The following is a 26,640-nucleotide window of genomic DNA, read 5'->3' on the forward strand; positions in this document are numbered from 1 at the left end:
GACAAACCAAATAAAGTTAATTTTTGAATGACTGACTGACTGTATTTGATCTCATGGGACCATGATGGGTAGGTGAGCAAGTAAACACAATACAAATTTATAATATATGGCAAACATTAACTCTGCCAGTAGAATAAAGCATGGTAAGTACCCACAAGAAGGTTCCATCAACAGTCTGAAAGACAATACAAACAAAAACTCAAAGTGATTATAAAATCCGTACATAAATTCATAAATAGAGCAGAAGCTCCAAGCGAAAGAAAAAGAAAGGGCACAATTATCCATTTGTATTGTTGGACCAACTAAAATTTCAAAAAAATCACAATAAGCACAAATACACAAAATTCACACCTCTAGGTTCTTATCAAGCAATACCACCTTCGTCTTAGGGGAGGCAAAATGTAGTGTTCCTGTAGGACTCACTTGCGTAGAAAGAAGAGATACACCAACAGTTGAAAAAATAGAGGGGGTAAACAAGTATGGTAAGTCAGCACATATGATAAAAGAGAACATAATAGTAAGGGAAAAACTCCTGAATAAGTAGCAGGGAGATATATGAAGTAACCAGTCAAAGAAAAATATAATTCGGGTGCGGGAATAATCAAAATTAGCAATAGGACAGATAATCAAACCCAGCTCCAGTAAGTAATGTTCATCTTCTGCCAAATTATGGGAAGAAAAATTACAAACTGTTAAATTGTTCTCACCCATTACTTGTTCCTCCTGCTCTGCCGAGTGCCTTTCCCATTCAGCTTGTTGTATTCTTTGGCTGGTACACCCTTTTTGGGTTTTACTATATTGTTGTCGCCTCCTTTTCCTTTCGGCAGTTTTATGCGGGGACCCTGGCTTTGCCTTAAAAACGATGTTCGTCAAGAGTGGTAAAAGGGATGGTCCTGCTGCCATGGCTGACTGCCGTTCATCCAAGTCCGAGAGGGCGCCCGAACTTGAACCAGAGGTAGCTTACTCTTGTTGTCTCAGAAAGACAGTTTGCCTAAACTCTTTCCTGGCGTTGTCATATTTTCTCCCAAATGTCAGGATGCGACCAGAAGCATAATCAATTTTATCATGGGTGAACTTTAATTTCTTTTTCACCTTTATGCCATCCTCATATTTGGTCAATTTGACTTCTGATTCCTTCATGAAAGTCTGTATCTCTTCTTGTTAGAGATGCTTGTCCAGTGTTTGCCTCAATTTCTTCAGCTCTTCTTCGACTTCCGCTAATTCAATAGCCGCATATTTGAATAAAATTCCAAGCATATTGTTGCAAGTTCCAACCATGGGATGACCACTCCTCCAATAACTTCGGATGGGGATTTTGGTAGGTCGGGGTAATGAGGATACGGAGTCCTCTGGGTACTCTCCCCACTTCAATATAATTGTCCAGGGAAATCACTTCTCAACTCCTGTTAATTTCCTTTTTGCACAGCTTCTCATAATGAAAAAGATTTTGATCAAGTAAAGGTAAAGCTGAGATCCCTAAACCTTACATGCATGCATCACTCTCGTTCTCTTTCTGTATAATCTATTTTCTTGGAGGAATTGCATAGACACGGCTCGAGAAAAGATTCCAATTTTAGAGAGCCTCAGGAAGGGGGTGCCACAAAGAATACAGAGGGAGACCAAAATGTCAAACATACATAGATGAGAACCCCAGGAAGCCAAGAAAGAAGACTGAGAAATAGATGAGCGAGACTGAAACCCCTCGCCACAAAGTCATCACTAGAATATCAATAAGAAAAATATCAACTTCCTATACTTAATTAGTAAAACCACAAACATCGAAATCACAGATACCTTTGTTAATAATATCTATTTATACCTATTTCGCAAACAAAAATGTAGGAAACAAAAATATTGTTGCCTTTAAATAAACATATAATATGTCAAAAATATCAATTCACACAATATAGACTACAATATTATCTTCAAAATAATTAAATAATCAGTCAAAAGTACTTTATTCGGTTCACAACAAAAACCATAAAGTATACTAAACATCAAAAGTCAAGACCACAATCAGATGCAAGAGAAAATTGTGTAAATTAGCAATCAATACAGTACATTATCATAGTTAGAAAACATACACTAACAATGTAGGCAAGGGGAAATGTCATTATATCTGCAAATATCATAAAAAGACCATTAAAAAAAGAACATTTTAAAAAGAGAAAGCGCTCAGTCACAATTCATCAATTCACCTCCGGTATATTCAATAAGTCCACTTAATCTTCCTATTAAGTGGTCTACGGGGGACGGTGTTCAATTGGTTCACGTCCTTCCTAGCGGACCGCCGTCAAACGATCTGGGCCCCCCCCGATCACAGGCGCCGTGGTGCCGCCTGTGAAGGCTGGATTTCCGCAGGGTTCCATTCTGAGCCCTGCTCTCTTTAATATCTATATGACCCCCTTGGCGGCACTGGTGGAGTCTCATGGTGCCCAGATCGTTTCATACGCTGACGACACCCAGCTCCTCTTTTCCTGTGAGAATGGTTCGGACTTCAATGGGGAGAGTATCAGAGATTGCCATGGGGCTGTTTTTCAATGGTTCCAGCTTAACAGCCTCAAGTGCAACTCGGATAAATCCGAAGTGCTTTTCTTCGGATGCCCTGCCGAGCCTGGGTGGCAGTCTTGGTGGCCTGAGGACATGTTTCCTCCCTCCGTCGCTTCCGATACTGCTAAGAACCTGGGAGTGAAAATAGATAATGGCCTTACCTTAAAACCCAAATTTTTGGTTTAGTCGGGAAATGCTTTGGCCTTCTCAAAATGCTAAGGAAATTTCTCCCTTTACTTTCTTTGCCCCATAGAAAGACCACTGTGCATGCTTTAATAGGCTCTCATTTGGACTATGCCAACGTGCTCTATCTCAGACTTCCGGAGTACCTTCTATCACAATTGTAAATAGTCCAAAACTCTGCCGCACGTGCCATCTTCGGACTCCATCGGAGAGCCAGTGCTAAAGATCTCCTGAAAACCCTGCACTGGCTTCCAATTAATAAACGAATTGTCTTTAAGACGCTCACTTTGGCCTTCAAGGCTCTTCACGGCACGGGCGCCAAATATATCAGCAAACGTTTGGTTTTTTACCAGGCATCCAGATCACTTAGATCAGCTTCCCTGGCCTTGGCTTCTGTTCCGGCTATTAGACGAGCCCGTATAGCAGGCCGTTCTTTTAGACGCTTGGCACCTCAGTTGTGGAACGCCCTGCCGGCTCCTCTGAGAAAGACTGTCAACATGTTAGTCTTTAGAAAGGATCTTAAGACCTGGCTTTTTGTTCAGTAGTATCAGGCATCTCTCTCCTGTCCCTGTACCGCCGCAGGTTTTTAAAGCACCGGGACACTCCTCGGAGTAGCTGAGCGCTATATAAAACTCATTTTAACATTAACATTAACATTAAGCCTAATAGCTATTGTCAAGAAGTTCGCTATGTTGAAAATCTCCCAAACATTCGACAGCAGCTGCAAATACAAAAGGGCAGGTTTAACTTGTCTAAAGCCCTTGTCTTTAATAAGAGGAATAATGAACCTTTTGCGGATAGGGCGAAGATGTTCACAAAAGAAAATAAAGTGCACAGTATCCATGATGGAAAATCCATCACACGAACAGATCTCCAGGTCTTTCTAATTAGTCCAACCTGGACGTTCTGTAAGAAGAAGATGGAATTTGTTCAATCTGAACTTTGTCAGTAAGAATCGGTGATTAGTATTATTAACGATTCTTAAATAGGGTTCTATTTCTCTTGAGGGTATTAACAACTGATGAGCCCTTACTGGTGGTTTACCCAACTCCTTGTCCTCTCTGGCCAGACATGCCATCAGCTTGTGTGTGTCTTTCACCCATTTCACATCCCCCTTCAATAGTTTATTTGGCTGGTCAAACAATTCTGGGCGGCCCAGTTGAACTGCTAGTTTTTTAACGTAATTCAGCCAGGGGGTAGAGTTGCCATGCTCAAGGGCTAGGCAATCCCTGAGGATTTCATGATTCAACCCCAATTCGAGGTTCAGCCAAATTGAGATCCATTTTAGTAGCAGGGCTATGGCTATACGATCTTCTAAGTATTCTACCCCACATTCTTGGTGAGCGATATAACCGGATGTTGACTGGGGGACGGATAAGATAGATTTCAAAACCTTATCCTCTGCCACCTGCATGGCCTTTACGTTTTTAAACCCCCAATAATCATTAATAAATAAATTTAAAACACTTTTTACATACAATTGCTTCAAATAAACCCCAAACATTTCATACCCATATTTACATTAAAATCAAATACATTACATCAACAAAATGTTTACCATTCACCCAATCAATTATACAACTAAAATATTAGCAATACAACCCCCCCCCAAAAAATTAGCATTAACTACAAACATTTAAACACAACCTAAATGATATATATGTATATATAAATATGTGAACAAGGCTCATTGGAGTCGAAACGTGTAATGGCTGTCAAAGAATAAACAAAGGAATTTGAGCACACATACCATGGTCTGTGCCTGTTTATATGCAAACAGGAAACTGCATTAGTAACGGAATCCGATATGTATATTTATATATATCTATCTCCTACTGGCAGTCTCCAGTAGGTTTTTATAGTTAGGACCTAGTTTGCATAGGAAAAGCTTTTGTTGACTTGCCTATAATGTTGCCGTTGTTTGACCAATCTTCATGAAATGTTTCAAAAAAGTGTCAAAGTAGGTTCTGTGTGTTATGGAAAGTTTGGTGGTGATCCGTGCTGTGGGGACCAAGAAATAGGGGCCCAAATAAAGGGTGCATTTATAATGCTAATTCAAATAAGAATACGTTATCGAACCTTCAGCCCGAACCCCTGGACGGAATTACATCAAATTTGTCAGAAAAGTAGATGTTGAAATGCAGATTGTGCTTTTTGTTATTTGGTGCAAACCTGTCCAATAGTTTTTGAGAAATTTAAGCCAAAAATTATAGATATATCCCTGGCTGTGGATATTTCTCAGTGGTTTCACGATTAATCACAGATGCGCGTTCCATCGGGAATGCTGTGATTGGCTGGACGCAACCTGAACAGAAAGTTGTGGCTGCCATTGTATCGTTCTGGAATCGTTCCCGGGGCTGAAAATATGTGTCAAAGCAAACATAAGGGTTTATGGTGGAGATACTCTGACCCCATGTTTGAGAAATGGTTGTGTTAGTGACACAAGATATGTGTCCAAAATAGTTTGTTTTATCGCAAAGAATATTGGTTATGACGCTGTGACCCTGTGTACCATCACAGGGACATCGCAAATATCGCAAATTCATTGCGTATATCGGTGGAAGCCTAAAAAAATATATATATTTGTACACACTTGGCGGTCACTGTAACACACACATGTATGCACTCACAAACTCACTCAGATACTTATACACCCATTCACATACCCACTCACACACTAATACATCCAGTCACATACTCACTCAGACACTCATGCACTCACTCACATACCCATTGAGGTACTTATAAATCCACTTAGAGACTCACTCGGAGTGTGACAGACCCATGTACAGACCCACTCAGAAACTCATGCACCTACTTAGATACTCAGTCATAGACTCATGTATACAGTTTCACACCTACTTAGAGACTCTTACAGTCCCTCACAGAACCACCTAGGCACTCATTTACCCCCTCAGATACTCATGCACCCACTTACAGACTCACTCAGATAGTCATATGCCCATCTACAGACCCTCTCAGAGACTCATGCACCCCTTACAGACCAACTAACACACTCATGTATGTTCTCATAGACCCACTGACACATCCATACACCCACTCACAGATCCACTGAGACACTCATACACCCATTCACACACCCATACAGTCACTCCCACACTCAGTTACAGACCGTCTCAGAGACTTATGGACTTAGTCAGTCACTCATACACTTAGAAACTCACACACCCACACAGCAACTCACTCAGATATACACCCAACCACTCACTCATCCGGTCAAGGCACATGCCTCTACTCACAGACCCAGCCAGACATTCACCCTCCCAGTCACAGACCCACTCAGATACTCATGCATGCACTTATTCACTCACCCACTCAGAGAATTATGATCTCACACACAGACCATTGAGACACCCAGACATTCATACATCCATTCATGGACCCACTCAGACACAACCGTACAGTTACTCACACAGCCATTCATAGAACTACTCAGACACTTATGCACCCAGTTAGTTATACACTCAGACTTGTGTACCCATGCACATTCAAACTCACAGATCCACACACCCACTTACAGAGCCACTCAGACACTCATGCTGCCAGTCATAGACTGACTGAGAGACTCATGCACTCACTCATAGATCCACTCAGACAGTCATGCACCTACTCACTCACCCATTCAGACATCCACTTAGATACTCATGTATTCACTCACAGATTCACTCAGTCATATACTTACTTACAAATGCACAAAGGCACTCATGCACCTACTCACAGATTGAGTAAGAGACTTTACGCAACCAGTCACAGAACCGTGTGACACTGATTCACCCACTCATAGATGTACTGAGGCAGTCACACATTTTGTTACAGAAGTACTTAAAGACTGATGCATCGTCTCACAGATCCCCTCAGATACTTATAGAGTGAATGAGACACTTAGGACCTGAGTACGATCTCGTTAGGAAGGCCTCCAGACGGGTTCTGGAATGAGCAAATCTGATTCAGATCCTATGTTTCTGACCGAATCGTCCCCCATTCCGAACGACCAAGAACAATGCGAAGATCTCGTTCGCGTCGACCGAATCATTTCTAAATCTGATCCTGTCAGTCTGACTCGTTCACAGTGGAATCATGAGGCACAATGGAGCCGGCTCCCGAACGAGCGAGTGCGATGCACAATTTGGACAGCCGTATCGACTCGGTCTCAGCGAGACAAAAGGACTGTGGGAATTGGACTTCAGGGGGCTCTAGCGGGCCCCCTTGTCCGGGGGCCCTCTGTATATGTCCAGTGGGGGTACCCATGGGTCCCCCTTTCCATGCATGCACAGTGCAGTGGGCACCATGGGGTGTCCGCCACAGGGTGTACGCTTTCCTCCACCCACCACTTTTTGCTATGGGAGCCTGTGTATGCGTTCAGTATACAGGCTCCCCTAGAGTTCAATGGGAGTCCGAGCGAACCGAGTCCGTCACCATATGGGTGCATCGAACTTGGACGATCTGATTCGCAGAGCACAATTCGACAGGAAAGCCCTCCAGATCCGAGTCGTACAGAGGGCTTTCCTAGCAAGATAGTACTCTGGCCCTTAGTGATATAGAGATGCATGCAGTCAGATTACACTGAAAAAGTTATGCACTGTGTTATAGAGATATTAAGAGAGTTGTACATGCTATTATACAGACGTTTAGATAGTAATGTGTTTCGTGTGTTGGTTATAATTAATTTTGCAATTATACGTTTTGAATGTGGTGGTGGCTATTGAATGTCTGCATTTATTTTGTCATTCTCTAATGTATTTGCAGTGACTGTGGCTACTGATATCATTGCGACGCCCGACGTCACTGCTGAAATGGGAAACTGTTTTAAATGGTTGTTTTTATGTAAACTCCCTAGAAAAATGTGACTTTAAACAGTGCAGTAATAAACCCCTAGTGTTTAAAATACTGTAAGATGTGTGCATATATGTGTTTTGCACCCCATAAAAAAGGTGCAATCGTTGTGATTTCTAGAGTCATCGCGACTCTCGATGTATTTGCGAAAACAAATAGTAGGGATGAAAAAGTTTTTTTTTTTACTACAAATATATGTGTACAAATATGTTTTTAAAGCACTGATGTAGTTAGTAATGTGTGTATTGTAATAGAATGTTTTTTAAGTAAACTTTTTTATGTGGTCGTTGAATGCCTGCTTTTGTTTTGACATTTAAAAAAAAAAAAAAAACACCACAATTTTGGCCCTGTAGTTCCGTAGTTTGAGGGTCTGAGGTTTGGTGGTTCCGAACCCGTTCAATAAAGGTCGTAATAAACGATTTTGGTGTCAGCGGACCGCAAATCACGAGTGCGGTGTGTACGAGTGTTTTCGCATTAATCGATCAATGAGAACACTATGCATTCAGGGATTTCGTTTGAACCCTCGGGTTCCATTTTGTGTACGGCAGCCATTTTGTGTGGTTGCCCTCACATAGGCCGATGACTGCGGCCGAACGAGTCCTTGGGACACTTACACCTTAGCTGACTCCTGAATGACCTGGCCGAACTGACTCCCTTGCCCGAGGCTGACCTCGCTGAGCCAGTTCCTTGTTAAGCAGCTGGTCAGATAAAGATCAAAGAGCAGGACATTGCCGAATTTACAGTACACTGCACCCACCCTTCTATCTTGCTTCCAATCTGTTTCTGCTCCTTCCTTTACGACATAATCACTTGTTTGGGTTAAGGTTTTATGATGGGTTTGTCCGGCCTAATCGAACAGGAAAGTTGGAATTTGCTTGGTCATTTCTGGTGGGCTGGACAACGGAAAATGGGATTGTCGTCATGCGCTACTTTTGAAATGTCACATTGCCATTGGTCAGTTTGTGTGTAACCGACGCTACTTTGGAATGTGATTTTTGGCATAAAAGACTATGCTCGGCTCATTGAATTTGTGCAGTCTCTAGCGAACCATCCGTGTTGTGCTTCGTAGATCTCTGTTCCTGGTTACAGCCAATAAACTTTGGTCTTTGACGTCATCGAGAAGTGTCCCGTGTCTCTGTTTGCCGAGGCAGGGGAATCCGAAGACTTCGAGCGTTTTCTCTGGTGCTGCTGGGTTCTAAACCCCGGTTCTTCAGTTGGCGCCCAACGTTGGGCGACTTCAGTGGTACCGGTCCAAGTCCAAAGATCGTGGAGAGCTTCGTTTGGAAATTCTGGAGGAAGGCCTGCCACTTCATCGACCCCTGTATGTCATTGAGGTTCGAAAGTCTTTGCTGCGAGGTTCCCCGCCTTCCGACGGCTATGAAGGACTGCTGCCCTGACTGTCGCCCTGTCTTGGAGCCATAGACGATTTGTAGAGCGAGACGATAGACGGGTCTTCTGGTGACGCCATCGACATTTCAGTTAAGTATGAGTGGAGCGTCTCCCAGTCCTTAGTTTGTTTGGTATCCCTTCGTGGATCGCTTTGATTTGGTACCTGCAGGCCCCAACGCCAAGGGACTCGTGTATTCACGAGGCTATCATTTTTGAGATTTCCCTTGAAGTTTGAAGCTAGACTAGTGAGCGAAGAAGATGCCTGGTCTTAGCAGACTTGGAAAGATTTTTGGTTGTGGTTGTTCTAAGGATTCCCGGTTGGAGGATTCGTGTCCGGTTCCTCCGATTGGAACTCCGACCTATGAGCTTTACGTGAAGCACGGTGTGGGCCCCATTGGTTATAATGACATCTGGGTAAAATATACGAAGAAAGACGGTGTCCTACAGTGGCCCCGTTATGGTAGCTTTGAAACACAGATTTTAGACAATCTCCTTCCGCATATGGCGCAAAGAAGCCAAACAGAAAGAAATTAAATTAGCGAAGAAGAATAAACGAGAACGAGGTTTGTCAATGGTGCAAGCTGCTATAGCGTATAGGGATAATGAGGAAGAGCAAGAGAGCGAACAGATGCTTAGAAAGTTAGCGGTAGATAAGTGCTACCCAGTTTTGCCATCTAAAGAGCAGGAAAGATCCTTTAATGTCGCATCTATTGAGTTCGCCACCCCCTTATGCGCAGAATGCTACGGCACCACCGCCACCAGTTGTAGTTGCGCAACCTCCGGTTGCTTTGCCACCTGCGATTCCTCCACAGCCAGCTCCTCTTCAGTTGGCTCATATACCTTTGGCGCAGCCTCCTCAGGGGTCGCCAACTTTGCCTCCCCCTTCATCTGCTACTCCTACGCCTATCTATAAAACTCCTTCTGTTCCGACTTTGGATTCCTCTACTATTGTTCCGTCTTCTCTTATTCTGTCACCTTCTCCTTCTACTAGACAGAGAATGACTGCTGCAGTTTCTAGTTTCTTTTCTCCTCTGTTGGGACCATTGGGTATGTCTCCTGTTGTCGAGCATAGACAATCACGTAGTCAGTTGCCTGATGCTAATGAACGTACAGTTTTGGATCACATGGCGCATAAATGGGTTACGTACGCTACACAGTATGATCTTGTGGGTATTATGGATGTTTTCCTTCAATGGGAAGCACCAAAGCAACGGTACGTCTTTGAGATGATGTGTGTGTTCCTCCATGAACAATGGGTTGACGAAGTAAGTAAAGCTCCTTCTGAGTTGTACCGTATACATTCCGAATTTGCGAAAGGGACCGTTGTGGGTCCTCATGATGTTGAGAAAGCACTTGCGACGTTATTGTCATTTCGTAGTGACACTCCTTCTGAGCGACTGATTGAGCCTGATTCGTCAGATAGGAGAGCAGCGCGTCAATATCCGATGCGTGAGGTTCCTCCAGTCTGGAGACCTGGCGATGCAGCTGCTAATCCAGCCATTCCGCAATACTTTCAGCGTGTTTGGGTACATGTTCCTTGGAAGCGTGTTGAAGTTTTAGCTATTAAGAAGTCTTTGCCTGATCTGCGCAAAAATCCAGCAGGGTACTATAAAGAGCTCACTCAGACTTTGGGTTCATGTATCATGAATTTGGCGGATATAGATATGTTGTTTGGGAATGTTGTTCCACAGCCTATTTTGGGTAAGATTCGTCACACAGATCATGCACAGGAATTGGGCGATACATGGAATAATCTTAGTGCTGCGAATGATAGACAAGTAGGCGGTGCTAAGCCTGAGGATTTGATTACTGACCTTCCTGGTAGGATTATTAATTATATGAAGACTTTGATGCCTGAAGTGCATGTCAATTGGGACAAGTTGTCTGCGTGCAAGCAGAAGAAAGATGAAACAGTGTCTGACTTTTTCACGCGGTTTGAAGAGACTTTTGTAGACCACAGTGGTCAGGACATGGCTACTGAGGGTGGCCAGAGATTGTTTGTTGATAAATTCGTACATAATTTGCTTCCCGAATTGTGTAATAAATTTAAAGATTCTGAGAGTGCTTGGGCTGTTTCCACGTCAGCGCGGATTTTAGCTACAGCCCAGTACTATGAAAATAGGCACAAAGATGAGGTAGAGAAAGCGGATAAGAAGACTAAGGAATTGAAGACTAAAGTTCTTCTACAACAAGCTTATCCACCCCGTACTTATACTCAACGTGATTGTCAGCAGAATCAGCAATATTCGAGAAACTCGCAAAGGAACGAGTCTTCTCAACAACATTTTCCGTATAGGCCTAATCAGTGTGCGTATTGCAAAGAAGAGGGCCATTTCAAGAATAGTTGTCCGGTTTTGTTACAGCGCACAAATGGTGCTTCTGGTGTGAGAGGACGAGGTACTCAACAAGCGCCTAGAGGTAGAGGTCGCGGACAAAATGTGCGTTCTTTGCCTCCACAGAACTCAATGAATAGTTTTGATCAGCAGAATGGTTCATCTGGTAGGACAGCTCAGTACTATACGGACGATTATTACGTCGAAGGTGAGGAAGTGGATGGTAATGGTTGCTAGGACAGCCATAGACAAAGAGAGGGAGTTGTTTCAGTTCCATTAGATCAGAGTGGACCCTATGTTGAAGTGATTGCATCAGGTGTGTCAGAGCCTTTTCTGTTGGATACTGGTGCTGCGAAGAGTTCTATAATGCACTCTAAACTCCCTGGCGCACCTTTGTCTGGCTTTGAGAATGTTTCTGTAGGTTTTTCTGGCGCCCCGGTTACGAATCCGATTTCTACTCTGTTGCCCCTTTCTGTTGGACCTCGTAGATTTGAAGCACCCCTCATTTTGTCTACAGGTTGTGGCGAGAACTTGTTGGGACTGGATTTGTTGAAGAGATTGTATGCGACGTTGTATTGTTCTCCGTCAGGAGTACATCTTACGTTGGGTGAGAGAGTATATATCTAAGAATGGAATTCCACCTGAATTATCTTCTTTACCCGATTCATTGTGGGCTACTGGTCCGAATGATGTAGGCCTCTTGGAGATTCCACCATATGTTGTGACATTGAAGGCGAATGCTAAGTTACCCCGCATTCCACAGTACCGTATCTCGAGTGATGGTGAGCTGCGCGTATCCCACACAATTCAGCGCAAGCAGCAGAGTTGATTGCATTACCGAGAGCATGTTTATTGGCAAAAGGAAAGCGAGTGAATGTGTACACTGACAGTCAGTATGCGTTTGGTGTGGCTCATAGTTTTGGACGTTTGTGGCGTGAAAGTGGGTTTTTGACTTCGCATGGGAAGAAGATTCAGCATGGGTAGTTGGTGAATGAACTCCTTGAATCACTTACTTTGCCGTTACAAGTAGCGATTGTGAAATGCAGTGCCCATAAGAAAGTTACGGATGATGTTGGTTGCGGAAATGTGTTTGCGGATGAAGTTGCGAAAGAAACTGCGAGAAATGTGATGAGCCGAATGTATGTTGCAGGTCCGGCGAGATGGGTTCCAGAGAAAAGTATGTGTGAAGATACGATTGAGAGTGTGAAATCCATCCAAGCTGAAGCTACAGAGAAAGAGTTGAATGAATGGAGAGAAAGTAAAGGTAGATTGGATTCGAATGGTTGTTGGACTGATTTGTCTGAGCATCAAAGATGGTTGTTGCCCGACGCGTATGTGCTTCCAGTTGTTCCAATGGCTCATGGGATGGCACATATTAGCGTGAAAGGGATTTGCAAGTTGTTGGCTCCGGTTTGGCAGAATGCAGGAATTCCCAAATGTGCAGAGAATCTGGTTAAGAACTGTATGGTGTGTTTGATGTACAATCCTGGTAAGGGAACTCAAACACCAGCCGGTCATTTTGCTCCTCCTACGTATCCGTTCGAGGCTTTGCAGCTAGATTTAATCTACATGGAGAGGTGCAACAACCTGAAATATGTTTTGGTGGTTGTTTGCTCCTTTTCTAGATGGGTGGAAGCTTACCCTTTGAAGGACAATACTGCCTTGTCCACAGCGAAAGCCCTTATCAAAGAATTTTTCCCTAGGTTTGGTTTGCCGAGAATGATCTGGAGTGACAATGGGAGTGAATTTGTGGGTCAAGTGATGAAGAGAGTATGTGAAGGATTAGGTATCCAGCAGAAGTTCCACGCTGCAAATCACCCCCAAAACCGACGCTACTTTGGAATGTGATTTTTGGCATAAAAGACCATGCTCCGCTCATTGAATTTGTGCAGTCTCTAGCGAACCACCCGTGTTGTGCTTCGTAGATCTCTGTTTCTGGTTGCAGCCAATAAACATTGGTCTTTGACGTCATCGAGAAGTGTCCTGTGTCTCTGTTTGCCGAGGCAGGGGAATCCGAAGACTTCAAGCGTTTTCCCTGGCGCTGCTGGGTTCTAAAACCCAGTTCTTCAGCCTCTTGGGTGGCTCTGATGTGAAAAATGTCTTTAACTGTATTTTTCAGTATGTGAAATACATTTGCTGATCACAGATCCACAGTAAATGTAACAATATTGTTCTGACTCAAATAATTCTTAAAAGTAAAACCAATTGTTAATGTACTTTCTGATAAACACATACCAAATCAAACAATATGTGGTATATGATATAAATATAATATACAATATCCAATTATAGAAAGAAAAATGTGAAAATCTTAGAGGGTCATTTAAAGAAAATGGACTTTACAATAAAAAAATAGATTAAAAAAATATCTTAGACATTCACTGAAAAAAACAAATGTCACAGCGACGTTTATAGTTAGGAATTAGCATTTAAAAAACTTAGAAATTTACTGAAAAAATCAAAAGGTTACAGGAACATTATAGTTAGGCTGACAATTCAGCAGTTATAGTTAGCTAAGCAAACTATAACTTTTGCCCCTGCAATGGACTGCTTATGACCTAACATATTATATCACTCATGATATTGTCTGTGACATCACTGATGACATCTCAGGCCCTGATCAACGCTTACCTAAGTGAATGCCATTGAGTTCCAATTAAGTCTTTTCATAACAAGCTCCTCGTCCTAGTCCTAGATGACCCCATAACATTAGCAGAACTCCACCGGGTCGTCAGAGAGCTGCCCATCGGAAATAACTCTGGGACCTGATGGTCTACCCATCATCTTTTACATAACGTTCTTTTCCAGCCTCCAGGATTGCATGTTGACACTGTTCAATTCATTCAACCATGACACTGGCCTCAACGCCACCATCTCCGCCACTGAAATGACCCTCATAGCCAAGCCAGGCAAGGACTATACATCATGCTCATTATATCATCTCATAAGCCTCCTGAACCCAGACGCCAAGATTGTCACAATAGGCTTGAATTGCACCTCCCCGGTCTTATTGACCCGGATCAGGTTTGATTCATTCTCAATGGGCAAGGTGCGGATAATATATGACGAATTGCTCAGTTGGTTGAAAAGTCCCATCATTACAATATCCCAACCTGCCTCCTCTTGCTAGATGCAGAGATGGCATTCAACAGGGTAAGCTGGGCCTTTCTTCACCCAGTTCTGAGCAGGATTGGCCTAGGCCCTAGAATGAGAGCCAAACTCAAGGCATCTTATGTAGCCTGACAGCTTCCATTTGTCCTAATGGACAGCCCACATGATCTATCACATTCATTAGGGACAACTGTCAGGTGTGCCCATTGTCAACCCTGCTTTTCGCTCTAGTAGTCGAACCCTTAGCTAGCACCATACTGCCACCGTCACTGGTATTCCCTTTGGTGTACAATCCCACAAAGTCATTCTTTTTGTGGCCATTCTGATACTTAGTCTCACTTAACATGCAACCTCTTTACCCACAGTTGTATACTGCCTCACTGTCTTTAAAGCGGTGTCGGGCTTCAAAATAAACATGACAAAATCTTATGCATTAAACTTTACTATACCCCAGCAGGACCTCCATAGCTTACAAACTCTCGATCCCTTCTAACTGGCTATGGCTTAATACAATACCTAGGCCTCAATATAACCCCCACATTGCATTCTTGGACACGAGCCAAGTGGCTGGAGTACTAGCGATCCATCTTAGAAGACCTCCGTTGCTGGAAGCTACTACACATCGCATGGCTGGATTGAATACATGTTATAAAAAGGAATTTCTTACCCAGTTGACTTTACCTTTTCCAGACTCTAACCACAGCCAACCCCTCTGACGATATCATGCGCCTTCAACAATCTATATGCACTTGCATATGGAGAGGTAAACGATCCAGGATCTCCAACTCTTTGCTAATGCTTTCTAGGGATAGAGGGGGACTGGTCTGCCCTTACGTAGTCATTGTGTGGCTCATCTCTGTTTATATCTAAATAGGTCAGCGACAAACACTGGTTTCATATGGATTGTGCAGTGGCTTGCCCACCAGAACAATCCTTGAGATCTGGAACTCACTAGCACTCTAGAGGGGTCTTACTACCTTCCTGTCTCATAACACCCTGATTGACCGAAACCCTGATTTTACCCCAGCCCTCACACATTTTGCAATTGGGAATCCAGCCAGTGTTAACCTCTGCGTGATCTCATTGTAGGGAGCAACACTAAGCCCTTTGAGCAATTCAAACTAGACTTCAAAGTCCCTGAGACATCCTGTCTGCTATACTGCCAACTCCAACAGTGGGCCCTTCACCCCCTCAATGCTCAGGGAGCCACATGGGATTTCACACCCGTTGAGAAGCTAGTTAGGGCCTTTGATGGCTCCAAAGGACTTTATTTCTGAAATTTATGAAGTCCTCCAACACTCAATGCCTCCCTGCACCCACCTGTACCAAGTGTAATGGCACTCTAGCACCATTGAGGGCATCTCACAAAAACAATAGTAAAAAAACTCTGGAGTGACATACTCAAGATATAAAAAAAAAGTATGCCTCAATGAGAGGAAGCTAATGAAATCATGGTGCAATCGTACTTCACCCCTACTCACTTGCATGCAATCTTCATCACTGCATCTGTCACCTGCTGGCGTTGTACATTAGCACCAGGTGACTTTCACCACGTTTGGTGGGCTTACTCCCTAATATAACTAACAACAAAGGAGTGACTAAGAAATCAAATGAAAAAAGTGTCTAAAGTGAAGTGGAACCTCGAAAAAATAAACAATACTTTTTTATATTACCCTCACTCACCCAACTATTGGGTGACATGCTTCATCATTGGGTATTTTTCACCTGACAGGTAAAAGACCTGTCTGGTGTGCTGCGACATCTGCAGTTGCAGTGGAGCTGGATATGAATAAAAACCAGTGAAAAATAGTGAACGTGATAAAGTTAAAAAGGTGCGGACACTGATCCAAACCAAACTTTAATAAAGATCAATGTGAGCATCTGTATAAAAAGGGAGATGAGAAGGACAATGTAGACTTTAAATTTGAGTCAAATTATCCTAATCATTAGGTTGACATGTTTCTGCTCTTGTGGGCCAGGTCGGCCGAGCTTTCATCAGGACCAAGAAACAATTATAACACTGGGCGGTATGCACACTCTAAGGTGCACCCTAACCTCAGCGTTAACTCAAGTCTTACTCAACTCACGGTTCTTAATACCGGTTAACCCTGGGATTTCCAGGTAATAGGGATCTGTGGAAAAAGAGAGAGAAAAAAAACACATATACACAGAGGGATATTTCCATTAATGTTATGTGTAAAAGTCATCTTTTCTCATGTCTATATAACCACATGCACTCCACTTTACCAAGCCTCAAAAGAATATCACTCTTTTTTGTATTCCTTAGCAGGCAAACATATCCTGACCCCAGGTGGTGCTAATAACCACATATTGGAAGGAGATTCTTGGGCATATAAAATGCAGTATAGGATTCACATTTTGTGTGTCCTATCTCACTGTCATATTAGACACACGTCACCTTACACTTGTGGCTATTACGCATGCAGATTATCGGTATATCAACCATATATGGAGTAGTGTGGCTCACTGGTTAGAGGAGGCAGACCTGGAAGCAGAGGTCAGCCCGGGACCAGGGTTCAATTCCCGGCTCGGCGGGGTCTTGAGTCCTAAAATGTCCATGGACTCGACAATTCTCGCTCCGGTGCCTACTCGATTCATGGGTTCACACTCTGCGACTCTGGGCAATAGCTTGCTTAATCTCCACAACGGCCCCTCGCGGCGGGATGCCTGGCTTTCACCTTGCGGATACCCTGCCGGGGTTATCTCACAGGGGAATACCAGGACGGGTTTCCTAAGCAAGTGCTTAGAAACTGCTCGGTGATTTGCGCTATATAAATTCCTGTACATTTACAGATATTAGACACTGCAAATCAGCTTATAGACCACGCATGGAAGAAACCCACACCCCTCCTATAGCCCTCTAGATCACATGTCTCTGGAATGTGTTAGCAACATCTGAGTGCCTTTCTGGATGAATCTAGCCTGTTGGATCCTTCCCAGCATGGCTTTCGCAGAGCCCATAGCACCGAGTCCGCCCTAACGGTGGTTGTCAACAACATCCGCTAGAAAGTCGACAGGGGCCAGACCACTCTTCTGGTCCTGCTTGACTTGACAGCCAACTTCGATACCCTGTCTCCCTCTGTCTTGGTAACACGCCTCAGGAAGTTGGGAGTTGGGGGCCCAGCGCTAAGCCTCCTGACCTCCTTTCTCAATCAAAGAGAACAGAGGGTCAAGTTGGGTGAATTTCTCCTGTCAAACCGGTGCAGTGTGGGGTCCCTCAGGGTTCGTCCTTGAGCCCCACGCTCTTTAACATCTATGTGGCCCCTCTTGCCAGGTTGGAAAGATTGTTTGGGTTGGAGGTGTTGTCATATGCTGACGACACCCAAATTATGGTCTCCCTCTCGCAATCGGTGAGTATCTCTGCTCTCAACTTCAGGAACTGTATGGAGGCCGTCTCTCAGGGGATGATTACTCCCTGAAGTTGAACGGAGAGAAAACTGAGGTTCTTATATTTGGGGGCAAACCTGACGTCTGGTCGAGTGACTGGTGGCCTCCGTCTCTCGGAGCGTGCCCCCTGGCCTCTCAAATGGCCAGAAATCTGGGCGTTTTGATAGACACATCGCTTTCCTTCAACTGTCAGGTCAGCAGCACTGTGTCCACCTGCTGTGATGTCATCAGAATTCTGAAAAAGATTGCACACTATCTCTCTCCTGAAGCCCGGAAGCAGGTCACCGTGGCCGTGATTACTGTAATGCGCTCTACTCAGGCATAAACAATAAGCTAGTTCAGCGCTTACAGATAGTGCAAAATGCAGCGGCCAGGCTCGTTCTTGATGTCCCCAGATTTACTTCAGCCTCCCTAGCCAGGAAGAGCCTGCATTGGCTGCCCATTCAGGCCAGGATCTCGTTTAACATACTATGCATACTATGCATTACCCACGGGGCCTTGTATGGAGCAAGCCCAGAAGGTATTAGGGCCCTCCTATTCCCTTACTCCTCCTGGCAGAGCTCTTTGCTCTAATAAACATCTTCTGTCTCTCCCCCGGTTTCTCAAAGACAGGTGGGGAGGGAGAGCTTTTTCTTCTCTTGCTCCTAGACTGTGGAACACTCTTCCCCCTGAACTAAAAAGTCAAGCTTCCATTGTGCTCTTCCGTAAAGCTCTGAAAACATGGCTCTTTGTAGAGACCTATTTGTAGTCCCGCATTTGATTATCATCCTGTACGCGCCTTGATGCCCTTGGGCTAAGTTGCGCGGTATAAGTCCTCATTCATTCATTCATTCATTCATTCATTCATTCATTCATTCATGGGAGGAGTTATCCTACAAACTGGCTTACACTGATTAAAACATTACAGGAACAGTGACTGACAGCATGGAATGGCCTTATATATGGAGGCAGAGAGAGTAACATATGAAGATAGAGGTTGTCTTTGCAAATTCCATTAGAGATGGACATGTTGACTGAATTAATATGGTTTGGGGAATATCCTCGGAATAATGGAAAACACAGGAGAAGGAACAGAAGATACAAGAGAACAAAGATAATTCAATGTCCTAGAGTGCCCGTGAGCTACACAGGTTCAAAGACTGCACCAGTAATGATCTTTACTAAATGTAAAGTGATGCCAAAGGCATATTTAAACCACTCACAACATGTTATAAAGGAAGATCTAAAGAAAAATATTTTAAAACAAATGGCTGTTGTGGTGTCAGAATCATCAAGGCGTAGGATTGCTTTTAGAATGTTTGGACATGAACAGGCCTCAGGGCTCTCTGGGGTTGGCAATTGTTGAAGGCTGGAGCTGAGGTGTTTTATGAAAATAACCTACCTGAACTATGAAATTACTCCTGCATGTGTCTCCTCGTGATCCACTGAAGTAGCTTTTTTACAATTGTCTTTTCTTAGTTTTTTAGTTTATGTTTTATGATCTTGAACATGGATAGGTTGGAGGAAGAGATGGCCAGCTCTCCTGAAATGGACTTAGTTACAATCATGCCATATAGATTGTCATCGTAAGGAGTCAAGAAGCTGTAATTGCATGTAGCTAGTTGAGACCTACAGTTGTGGACTAAATTAGAGGTGTTCTCTGATGGCTATCTCTGAATGGACAAACTCTTCAGTTATTACATGAAATTCAGTTTCTAGTGGGTGGTGTGCTGACATGCATTCTTACAGTACTAGGAGATAGACAGACCTGTAAGGGTTCTCTCTTGTGTAAGTGTAAAAAGGTCAAACCCTATTAGGAAGTTATTATGCATCCTGGTTGACCTACAACATGGGGGCATATTATCAATGACCTGTGTTACAATTATCGCCGTTTTATCGGCAGGAAACTGCTGATAAAACAGCGATAATGGGCTTGATAATACGCCCTTGTTAATTCCCTTAGAAGCCCATGTTCTGATGTTAACATGGGCTTCTAAGGGAATTAACAAAGGCGTATTATCAAGTCCATTATAATTTTAACACTGGTCCTTGATAATATGCCCCTGAATTCCCAACCACTGAGTGTTATGACATTAGTGTTAGGTGAGTGCCAGGAGGCTTATATATGAATTGACATTACTATATAAGGACTAGGCTATATATAGGTTGATCTTTCACAAATTACTAGAACATAGAAATGTGTGTGCTAGTGGGACTGTTCCATATCTGTGAAATTTAGGCAGTAGACTGTACTCAAAGGAGTGATTTTTTTTCTGGATTCTGTTCCAGGGTCATGGGATGAGTTATCTTGGAAATAGCTAAGTTTTCACCTATCTTCTCAAGTGTAAATTCTCCTAAAGGCTTAAAATGTTGGTTTGTAGTGATTTGCAGAGCTTGGATACTTGTACAGAGAAAGTGGTGCCTACTATGGATTTCCTATTGTGAGGTGATCCATGATACAAGCCTGAAGCACAACGTCCTAGTTTGTTTCTATTGCTTGAATTTAACTTGTAGGTATATTTGACCTTTTCCTTGGGAGTCATGTGTTCTCTTAGATGTCGGTGGAGAAGGTCTTCAACTGCAGACGTTTGGATTAGCTGTACTTTGCAAATTTTGCACACAATGCAACTTGGGATGCCAAGGTATTATGCCACAGAGATGGTCGTCCACTATCCTCTCTCCCCTAGTGGATTGTCTAGAATGTCTGACAGGGTCTAAACAACCCCCATGTATAGATTGTTTTAGGTTTAGTTTGTATTGGTCTCAGGACTGTGTCTGAGGCATATCATCAAATGTGCTGTAGGATATATATTTATGTTAAGCCTATGGTTTTGACAGTTGAGTTCCTGTGGCCTGTGGCTTGTCCTAAAGAATTTGATAGCTTCACGTTGTGTTTTCCATTTTTTCTATCCTTCCTTTACTTATGTTCTTGGATTGGATTGTACTTAATGTGCAAAGGGTTCTGGGAAGTTGGTAACTGTTACTGTGTTCTTTGTTTCCAGCCTGTAATCATTTCTAATGTTTAATTTTAGCTTGGAGAGGTTTTGGATGGATAATTACATAGGATATTGTAGGAACATGACATTAGATGTCCTTTGTATTGGCACCTTCCCTTTCTACCCATTGGTGCAACCTTCTGCCCAAAACGTACTTATGTGCAGAGTAGTGGCATATTATACTCTCCAAAAACAGCCTTTTGGGAACATTCTTTGCACATGTATGTGGGAACTGGTTTGGGGACAACCAGGCAAACAGGGGTTACTGAGCCCCATCTGACTCAATTGAATGTATGTACGTCTCATGTCCTGGGGACCTTCTATTGTAAGACCCAAAACTGTGCACCAAGTACACCCCTTTAGCACTTTACCTTCAGCGTACCAGTGCTTAATTTGAGTTGGTGGTTTCCAGTGCGTAGAACCAACACAGAATTATTAACACCCGCACTTAAAGTGTCCGCCACATGGTGGTGCCCCCTCAGCGAACATAGATGGTTTGCATGTGCTCTGAGTCCAAATCTCAAAACTAGCCAGAAAATTGCTACTGGGAAACTTCAGAGAATGATAGACTGTTTTCAGAGCCATGCAGGGTGCATTTCTGACCCAAGAATATGTGACATAGGTTAACTCCGTAATTGTTCCTATGCTAAATCTTACTTCATTCACATTTCTGGAGTTGATATTTCTGCATATCTGCTTTTTCTGGCACCTACCCTTGTCGCTCGCTTCTTACACGTATATCATTTACTATCAGGGCCGGACTGGCCATAGCGGGCACTGTGTGTTTTCCCAGTGGGCAGGTTTTGGACCAGTGGTGGCCAGTTTTTAGGGCTCGCCTATTATATCCCGCAGGGATTAATAGGCAAGTTTATAGCAGTTGAAAAAACTCTTGAAACCAAGGGCTTTGGCAGACAGATTACTGACAGTGCATGTTCCCATGCACGCGCTCCTGCCATTTGCTCCCCCCCACTCCCCCACAGCCGCCTCGCATCATCGCATCAGACCCACCGAGAGCTTCAGACTTCAAAGGAATGCTCTGCCCCCCTCTGCCACTTCACGCGCTCTGCAGAATCAGCCCTCCTCCCAGCGCTGCCTGTCCTTCAAAAGCAATTCACGGCAACTTGTTTTGTGAGACATTGACTGTTAAAGCCCTTCGATTTCTTATGACCTCTGCAATTTCATATTTCACAAGATGTTGAATGGGGTGTAGTGCGACATGGTTTCTTTTTAATGAACAGCACCACATTTTACATGTTTACACCTCGTCTAAGCTTGTTTTATCAAAAGGAGTACATATTATGTCTGTCTGAAACGCTCAAAGGGCTGGCATGCTGTCAGTGGATGGTACATTGTTTGCATTTTAGTATACTGTATACTTTGCGCAAAATTTGCAAAAGGCTAGTATAATTATGGCATTTTACTCCACATAAAGCAGAACTTGTTGTGCCACTGACGTTGTGCCAGCCCTTTCAGCTTTTCACACGTAATTTCACGGTATCTCCTCCATTTGTTAAAGGGCCATTTGGATACTGTGATTTATTTTAAATATATGTTTGCGAAAGTGCTTATCTGACCGGATTGAGGTTTCTAAATGTATTTATATTGTAGAACTACACATGCCCAACCATTGGAATTTTTATATAAGAAACGATTTTTAGAATTAACACACACTGCTGATTGCATTTACAGTTTATTTTCAATACATACTTCGGACTGTGCTTAGCTGGCATGATAGTGTGATAGGAATTTATAATTAAGAATAAAACGTACTCAGGCAATGGAATACTTACAGGAGAAACACACAGTTTTTTACTAGGATTGTTTTTGTTTATTGAATTAGGACTTGCTGGGCTACTTAACAGTGTCTCGGCCCATACAGCTTAAACACATTGGCTAAACCAATAACTCTAGCTAAACACTTTTTAGGCCCTAAATGCGAGACTGATTGGCTTTGTGTGCAGCACCTTTCCGTTGTGTGTAGTCTCTACATTTCTGGCTAAAGCGGACTAAGCAGTTTCTTTCAATCTCTCTTATTAGTGAGTCAGTAATTAGAACATTAAAAGGCAGAATGCTTCATCTTGGAGGCAAGCTTATTCAGTGTAAGACGCACAACCTTGGCCCCGTGCTCCCCGCCCACCTCCTCTTCCACAGTCACACTTCAGACGTGGTACATTTAGCTCTGCAGCCGGTCAGTCGCAAGAGCTGCACACCAGCCATCCAGTGTGCACCCTCCTGTGTTCATTGTCTTATGTGCACTGGCTTTTGTGCAACATCATGAGTGCATCGTCCTGTGTACCTTCCTGTGTGCATGGTCCTGCGTGCACTACCCTGAATGCACCACCTCTGAACACTGTCGCATGTGTACTGCCCTGTGTGCACGTCCCGTGTGCACTGCCCTGGATGCTCCACCTCTGTGCACTGTCCTAAGTGCCCTGTCCTGTGTGCACTTTCCCCACTGATAACCAAGCCTCGCTATTGTGTTCAATCTCGGGGGTGCTACTGTGGCTGGGCGATGCTCGAGGGTTTCCGTCTGTGATACTCCCTGCCCCCACAGTTGGCAACACTCCACAGGCACTTACAATATGTCCAACATACAACCACACACACACAACCACACACACAACCGCACACACAACCACACACATACAACCACACACATACAACCACACACATACAACCGCACACACAACCGCACACACAACCGCACACACAACCGCACACACAACCACACACATACAACCACACACATACAACCTCACACATACAACCACACACATACAACCACACACATACAACCACACACACAACCACACACACAACCACACACAACCACACACACAACCACACACACAACCACACACCCAACCACACCCACAACCACACCCACGCCACCACACACACAACCACACCACCCCACACACAACCACACCCACAACCACACCCACAACCACACCCACACCCACACCCACACCCACACCCACAACCACACATACAACCACACACATACAACCACACCCACAACCACACACACCCACAACCACACACATACACACACACAACCACACACACACACACAACCACAACCACACACAACCACACACACACACAACCACACACACAACCACACACACAACCACACACACACACACAACCACACATACAACCACACACACAACCACACCACCACACCCACACCACCACACCCACACCACCACCCACACCCACACCCACAACCACACATACAACCAAACACATAACCACACCATCAGTGCGCAATTTCACCAGACACAGACACCATCAGTCGTCATTGCACGCTTCCACCAGGCGCACAGCACCAGATGTCAATGCACGCTTTCACCAGGCACACACACACCACCAGCCGTCAGTGCGCGCTTTCACCAGGCACACCCTACCAGCCGTCAGTGAACGCTTTCACCAGGCACACACCACCAGCCGTCAGTGCACACTTCCACCAGGCACACACACCACCAGCTGTCAGTGTACGCTTCCACCAGGCACACACACCACCAGCCGGCAGTGCACACTTCCACCAGGCACACACACCACCAGCCATCAGTGCACAATTTCTACAGGCACACACACCACCAGCCATCAGTGCACGCATCAATTGTTAACGCATCCACAATTAACTATTGAAGCAATCGCAGTATGACGCATTTTACTTTTAAACATATTAATCTAAAAGTGCAGCATGCCACCATTGCCACAAAAATAAATACACTTTTTGTGGCCTACAAATTATAGACTTTTGTTGCAATTGGTGTTGCAATATTTAGCAGTGCCAATAGCTCAAACTTAATTAATGCGAGACCTATTGCATTGCAAATGCTTGTATTACAAGGGGCCAGTTTTGCATCAGTGCTGCAATATCAGCCTCCTGTTACAAAAGCTGCAGTGGTACAGCGCAAGGGGTGCTTCCCACTTGCATCCTCATTCCCCCGCCCCCCCCCCCTCAAACACCCCCACCCCCGGGGTTCAGTCGAGCTGCTTGCCAGGGCTGGTTTCTGTTTCCAGTCTGGCTATGATAACTATCATCTTGTATTTCACTGTAACTTTCTAAGCCCTCTTTTGTATCTATAAAGCACCCTTCTTTACATGTTTTTTGAAACATTACTGTGCACTTGTAACTATATTTAAAAAGCAAAGTGTTCTAACAATCTTGAAACATGTTAGCCACCCATTGGCATAAAGCCAGGCGGAGTCAATCTCATGTGTTTTCCTGTTTTATCCCTGTGACAAACTAAAGTATTAAAGCACTTGCACAGTATGGTAGTTATTTCCCCTGGATGCTACATGACTTCATGTCCTACAGAGAGAGCTACGTTTAGATTCAGTAAGTATAAAAGTACATTATCCCCACTTTGTATGACTATCACCGTAAGACAGGGTGTTAAATTAAGTGTCAGATTCATCTAAAAGATGTTAAAATTCAATTTATGGTAATAAAATTGATTCTTCAGGTGCCAGCCTTTAATAGTGATTGTAATCATAACATATGCCGGGTGACAGCTGTACTCCATTTTCCTCTGTATTTATAGACGCAGGAAATCAAATATTTAACTCCCTGCCAATTATTGGTAATACAAACAATTACCATATCTTCTTGTGAAGCTGAGATGTAAAACATACCTTGTTATCTGTTGACCTTATTCTCCTAATCGAACATTGACTGCTGTTCTAATGAGAGCAGAGCTTTATGACATGATGTAGCTGAGAAATACAGACCTTCCCTATTTGGTGGGAAGAAAATCCTGATTTAATGAAGGAGGCTAAAGCGAAAGTCGTGCATTTCTCATTCAATAGATATTTATCATTAGTAAGATTTCACTGATCAGGAAAAATCATAGAACAGGGGACACAATCTAGTTAAACATAGCAATCTTTCTTAGTTGATAGGGTTTCTTGTCAAAAGAAGAAAGGTAATATGCTAATATGTTGATAAGGTAGATTAAAACAGCACACCAAGGGACATATTTACAAGGGCATTGCGCTACTGGAGCGTCACTTTTCGCACTGTAAATATCACCCTCCTCGTCACAGTTTTCTGTGGCAAATGGGAATGTAATGGGTGTTGCTGTTGGTGTTCCAACATAACACCTATTGCTTTTTGACACTGCCTAGATTTACAAGGTTCTGTAAATCTGAGACAGTGCCAAAAACTAACGCCTTTGAAAATGGAGTGTTAGATTGGCACAACAAGGAGAAATACTGTATTTCTCCTTGTTTTTTGCTCAGCACGCATTGAAGTAACCAAACACAATTAATGATTGTGTTTGTGAAGGAAGGTGTCCCTTCCTGCACAAACACAATCATCCCTGCAACTAGTCACTCTTGCATTATGGTGTAAGTATGCCTCTGCTGGCGCTAGGCAACATTTTTAGAACCTGCGTAAGGAAAAACACATGGGTGCACCATATTCTTGTAAATACGGCGCATCCCTGCATTTTTTAAATGACGCAGCGTGACGCAACTAAATTGCTTTCAATGCCATGCTGCAATATTTCATTGTAAAAATGCCTCTATGTTTCCATAGACCATTATCCACTTCTTCATAAAAATCAAGATTCTCACAAGTGAAGAATTCTCCTATTGCTACCCATCAAGTTAAAGGAAACTAAGGGGGACAAGTTTTCCCAAGCGGATGACCAGCTGATGGACCACCTACCCTATTGAGAGATCCCTGTCTGCCTGGCTGGAATCCCTTGGATGGAATTGTGCTCCCCAGTTTAGTGGATGCACTGTTTACAAAGATGATTGTCAAATAGGCGACAATGTTGATGCTGACCCCAAAGTGATTGTTTATGAACAACTAAAAA

Source organism: Lissotriton vulgaris, chromosome 4_1, assembly GCF_964263255.1.
Source record: "Lissotriton vulgaris chromosome 4_1, aLisVul1.2, whole genome shotgun sequence".
In the NCBI taxonomy this organism is placed as follows: domain Eukaryota; kingdom Metazoa; phylum Chordata; class Amphibia; order Caudata; family Salamandridae; genus Lissotriton; species Lissotriton vulgaris.